The sequence below is a fragment of the Balaenoptera ricei genome, chromosome 2, assembly GCF_028023285.1.
Source record: "Balaenoptera ricei isolate mBalRic1 chromosome 2, mBalRic1.hap2, whole genome shotgun sequence".
NCBI lineage: Eukaryota > Metazoa > Chordata > Mammalia > Artiodactyla > Balaenopteridae > Balaenoptera > Balaenoptera ricei.
The window spans coordinates 26,762,358-26,768,540 of NC_082640.1; the positions used below are offsets into that span (position 1 = coordinate 26,762,358).

The window sequence follows — 6,183 nt, forward strand, 5'->3', positions numbered from 1 at the left end:
GCTTTAAAATTTTTGTCTATTAGTTGAAACATCTCGTTCATCTCAGGATCAGACTCCATTGATTTTCTTCTGAGAATGTGTTCTATTTTCCTGATTCTTCATATGTCTATTAATCTTGGATTATACCCCAGGTATTATGAATATTAACTTAAGGAGATTCTGAATCCTGTAAGATTTCTCTGATGAATATTGTTTCATATGTCTTAGCAATTAATTTTCTTCGCTGAGTTTGAGCTGTAAACTGTATTCCTTAGGAGGCAGCTGGGTCTTAGCCCAGATAATTTGTCTTTAGCCGAGATGTTTTCAGTCCATCCTATACATGTGGTTTCAGGGGTCAGTCGGAGATGTGGGTAGAAATATTTGGGGGATTCTTCCCCTCTCTTCAGCTTTCAGTGTTTCCCAACCCCACTTTCCAGGTGTCTCTGGCCAGGAAGATGGTACATGCCACAGAGACTGAACTTGGCCCAAGGCTACAAGCAAAAGAATCTTGATAGCTCCCAGGCTCTAATCCTCTCAAAGTGTGCATTCCTCACCAGAGTCCTTCTGTTGCTGTTCACTCTTCAGGTAGTTGCTTTTCCTATTATGTCCAAGATTTTCAGTTGCATTTTGCAGAGGGTTATCTGGTAGAGACTTAGTTTGTCACATTTAGAAGCAAAATCCATCCATGTTGTAGCTTATATTTTCATGCTCCTGGCATGATTTAATAAACAGAATTTCTTAGTTTGAATGGAGACCAATGCATCTTTTTCTTTAAACTTCATAATTATTGCTTAATGTGTTATATTTACCTAACCCAGGCAATGGAAATTTCTTCCTATATTTTCCCAGGAAGAGTCAGCGTTTTTATTTATTTATTTATTTACTTATTTATTATTTTTGGCTGTGTTGGGTCTTCGTTTCTGTGCGAGGGCTTTCTCTAGTTGCGGCGAACGGGGGCCACTCTTCATCGCGGTGCGCGGGCCTCTCACTATCGCGGCCTCTCTTGTTGCGGAGCACAGGCTCCAGACGCGCAGGCTCAGTAGTTGTGGCTCACGTGCCCAGTTGCCCCGCGGCATGTGGGATCTTCCCAGACCAGGGCTCGAACCCGTGTCCCCTGCATTGGCAAGCAGATTCTCAACCACTGCGCCACCAGGGAAGCCCAAGAGTCAGTGTTTTAACTTTCTCATTCAGAACTACAATTAGCCAAATAGTATTTTACAAAGCTAAGCTTTTTATAGAAATATTAATAAATATGAAGTTTAAGTTTTACTTGGGAGATTATGTTTTTGTTTATTCTTTGTAACATATCTATTATTACTCTTTTTAGAAACAAAAATAAAAAAATCAGTTGTCATCAATTAATCAGTCTATAAGTGAAAGTACCAACTATGTTGGTCTGAGGAAATGACATCAACAAAAATATTTTATCAAACTAACTTTTCTCAGGCAACTAAATTAAGTTCCTCAAGTCAAGCATGTAATTAGAATTCTTTCCTCTCTGTTATATACACTTTACACATTAAGTATGCTTGAAATAATTTCTATTTTATGAATTAAAATAGAAGAGTAATCTTTAATCCTTTCCTTTTATGAATGAAGCTCTAACCATACAAAATTTAGCAACCAAGCTAGAATCTTTCATTGACTATATCTTAAATAAAAGATTAAGTCCACAATCCTAAGATATATTTTTGCAATACTCTATAGTCTGTATTACCTCTTTAATTACATTGTAAACAGAAAAAGATGAAGAGAGAAGAGTGAAAATAAACAGCTGAGAATAAACAGCTGAGACACAGAATAATCAAAAAGTTAGAGAGTAATAATAGATATGTTACGAAGAATAAACAAAAATATGATTTCCCAAGTAAAATTTAAACTTCATACTTATTAATATTTCTATAAAAAGCTTAGCTTTGTAAAATACTATTTTCCATAGCACTTAACATGTGTATGGTATGCACAGGTGGTATCCTTAGCATTACATGTATTCGATTTTAAGCTTTCTTAAAAGAAGTTCTCTTGTCTTACTCATCCTGCTATCCCCAACTGTAATATTTTTCAAAATGGTGTAAATTGTATTGTAAAAAGAATCTCATAGGTGGTCAAGATTAAAAACGTTATATAAAGACCCCTAGATATATATAGTACTTTGATAAAATAAACCAGGTAGTTTACACATGTCCATTATATCTGTTGAAATTTATCTTGACAATTAATTTTGATTAATATAAAAATTTCAAATTAGAGCATGTTTCAGTACTGAAACCACAATTTCAACAGTTGTCGATACCTGCACACTGTCATTGCTCATTGAATAGCATGACAAGTGGGATTAAGAAAATAAACCCAGTAAAATGTGGCTAAATATAGTTGAATAAGCAAGAAATGAATACGATGCCATCGACTAGAAACCTATTTGATATTGGACTGCATATGCATTTCCTCCTCTTCTCTTTCATTTGTATTTCTTTTTCCAATTTAATTTTTTAAAAAAGATGATATAATGGTTAATTTTTCATGTCAGCTTGACTGGGTCACAAGGTGCCCAGACACTTGGTCAAATATAATTCTGGGTTTGTCTGTTAACGTGAATGTGGATGAGATTAACATTTGAATCAGCAGACTGAGCAAAGCAGAGGGCCCTCTCCAATGTGGGGGGGGCCTCCTCAAATCAGTTGAAGACCTGAATAGAACAAAAAGGCAGACCCTTCCCTGGGTAAGATAGAATGCTATTGGCAGTCTTCAAACTGGGACACTGTCTTTTGAACCTACTTGGGACTCCAAGTGAAACAAGCCTTTTCTTGGGTCTGGAGCCTGAGGGCCTTCCTACTTGGAGCCACACCACCTGCTCTCCTGGATCTCCAGCTTGTTGACCATCCTGCAGATTCTGGGCCTCATCAGCCTCCATAATCACGTGAACCAATTCCATACAGTAAATCTCATCTGTATTATCAGCGATAACGAGAGACACTGCAGACCAACCCCGCCTGGCTGAGGAGCAGAACCTGAGCGCAGGGACCCAGCACGCAGGGACCCAGCACGCAGGACGGACCGGAAGTCGGGGACCGGAAGTCAGTCCGCTGCCTTTTCTGCTCGGGGTTTTGTGAAGGGCTTGCTGTTTGGCAGCGGTGCAGCCTGCGCCTCCAGCTGGGCCGGCGCCCCAGGGCAGCGGGCGGTGGGCGGGGCACGAAGGTGAAGGGAGCTCCCGGGTTGAGCAGGCTGCTTCGGGAAGAGGACTGATTTGTGCTCCCCGGATTTATAACCCTCAGTCATCGGGTCAGAAGCCGAAGCCCGCTAGTCCTCTCAGACCGCCGGCCGCCTGGCGTTTCTCAACATCTTCCTGTGGTTCCTTAGAACAGTTCAGGCCACGCGGCCACTTCGATTTGGTCAGATTTCATTTCGGGAAGAAACAGTGCAGCGTGTGGTAAAAGCTCAGGGTTTCCGGGGTGTCCGGCGCTCCAGCGTCTTCTGCAGGACGTCGTTCTTCTCAGCGCAAACACAAGTTCTGCGCGCAGCCCCGTGCGGACGCAGGAGAGAAGAGAAGGAGGAGAAGATGCTCTGACGATGCAGGAGTTGGTTTCAGGTAAGCTGGTTTCCAATTATGCCGGTTTTAAGATCCCTGATGCCACGAATGGTTTCCAAGGCCCGACTGAGGTTTCACAGGCCGAGCAACGCCTGGCCTCGCGTTGCCCCGGGGCCCCTTTGCAGCCAGACTTTCTTTTATTCGAGGAAAATGGGCTTGGCCAGGAGTTTAGTGGCAGGTTTTTCGTGACGGAAGAGAGGCTGCTGGCGGGGTTCGTCCCAGGAGCCCAACACCGTCAATGAACTGTTGAACAGTGGGCTGGCCTGACCTCCGAGCAGCTTGCGACCTGTCTTGGCCCATCACTAAGTTTGCCGGATGGGGACTGGTGGGCGGGCTGCACTTGGCTTCTATGGATGGACCTGCCGCCCTGCGGCTTCCTGGCCCCCGCGTGTGCTCCCTGGTCGTACATTCCATTGTGCCTCCAGAGCCTCAGCTCTCGCCAGATGCAGCCCGTCCTCCAGTCACAGGTCAGAACCCACTTTGCAGAGTGTAAGTCTGGAAAAAATGCCCTCCCCTCCCGCCAACCCCCTCCCTGCCAGGCCTCCCTCCTGGCTTGGGCAGGGTCCTCGGTTGCCAGATCCCACGGGAGGACGTCATTGCCTTGTGCATCAACCACAGGCTGGGGCACTGGACGGCCCCCTGGCTTTTTGTTGTATCGGAGGCACTGAGTGAAGATGGTCAGATATGTGTATATTCTGTTAAAAAATCGCTTGAAAAACTATGATGTTCCTTTGTCCTGGGTACCAGCCAGACACAGAAGGAACAACAGCTAAGTCAGGGGAGTTTGGGGATAAAGTCTTGTCATCCTTCTGCAAACAGTTTTCAGGGAAGACGAGTGTGGAGGCTGGCCAAGAGGGGAGGCTTCCCAGTGCTGAAAATGTGGTGTGTGGAGCCCCTGGCCAGGAGCTCCTGCCCAGCATCTGTCCAGAATCTGCTGTTGGAGAAAGAGGTTTGAAGATCAACTTAAGCAGTGGTTGTCTGAAAACTCAGGAGCATTTACAGATTCAACTTCCCTTCCCCTCGACCTTCCTCAGATTCTGGCCATCTCTGCCTTAGACTATTGGAACTGCGATGAAAACATTTGCAACTACTAGCCCTCAGGATGAAAGGACAGGAGCCACTGCAGCTGTCAGAGGCAGCAGGCACATCTCTGAAGCACTTGGAAAGGCTGATCCCAGGTTCAGGGGAAGTGGAAGTTGCCTCTGAGCTCCATGTCTCTGCACTGCTAGACATGGTGGACATTTGAGCTGCCTGACCTGAAAGAGGGAGGGTCTCTCCAGAGGTTTTGTTTTTATTAAAAATAATGTTATTCTCAGATACTTGACACACTGTTGGAAATATGCTTTTTATATCATGCAAATAAACCATTTGGATGTCAAAAGAAAAGGGACATTATATAACAATAAAGGGGTCAGTTCTTCAAGAAGACATAACAATCCATAATGTATATGCATTTACCAACAGAATATCAAAATAAAGGAAAAAACAGGTGAAAAAACTATAAGGAAAAATAGATAGATTTACTATTATAGCAGGGGATTTCAAGACACCTCGGTCAGTAATTGACAGATAAATCAGGCACAAAATCAGTAAGGATATAGTTTAACAGCACCATCAATCAGCTGGATTTCAAGAACATCAGATTACCCATTTTTTTTCAAGTTCACATGGAACAGTCACAAAGATAGACCATATTCTGTGGCATAAAACATACCTTAACAAATATAAAAGAATAGACATCATACAAAGTAGACTCTTATAGTGAGATTAAACTGGAAATTAATATCAGACAGATGGCTGGAAAATGTAGGATATTGGCGATCAAACAACACACTTCTAAAACACATGGGTCAAAGAAGAAGTCTCAAGAGAAATTAAAAATATTTTAAACCAAATAAATAAAAATTAAACTTTTTCAAAGTCAAATTGAAATTTGAATTTAAAAATAAAACATCAAAATTTGTGAGATGCAGCAAAAGCAATACTTACAAGAAAACTCACAGCATTGAATTCATGTATCAGAAAGAAGGTAGAGCTAAAATCCATAACATAATCTTCCCTTTACGAAACAAGAGAAAGAAGAGGAATACAAATTTAAAGAGTATAGAAGTAAAGAATTAAAATTAGAGCAGAAATGAATGAAATTGAAAACAGGAAAACAGAGAAAAATCAATGACATCAAAACCTGATTATTTGAAAAGATAATAAAATGGTAATCCACTAGCCAGGCTAAACAAGAAGAAAATGGGAGAAGATAAAAGTTACTAATATTGGAAATGAAATTAGGGCCATCACTAATGATCCTATGGACATTAAGGATAGTAAAAGAATATTATGAACAACTCTATGACCTAAAATTAGATAAATGAAATGTATTAATTCCTTGAAAGACACAATGTAATAAACTTCCCATGAAGAGATGTAGATAATCTGAATAGGGCCATATCTGTTAAAGAAATTGAATTAATAATAACCTTCCAAAATGAAAGCATCAGATCTAGATGGTTTCACTGGTGACTTCCACCAAACATTTAAAGAAAAAAATACCATTTCTCAACAATCTCTTTCAGAAAATAGAAGCAGAAGTAATAATTCCTACTCATTCTATGAGGCCAGCA

At 41.5% G+C, this 6,183-nt stretch overlaps 1 pseudogene; it reads left to right on the forward strand.

Moving 5' to 3' along the window:
• The first annotated feature begins 344 nt into the window (after nucleotides 1–344).
• On the forward strand, nucleotides 345–4,811 carry LOC132360055 (germinal-center associated nuclear protein-like; annotated as a pseudogene).
• The last annotated feature ends 1,372 nt before the right edge of the window (nucleotides 4,812–6,183 follow it).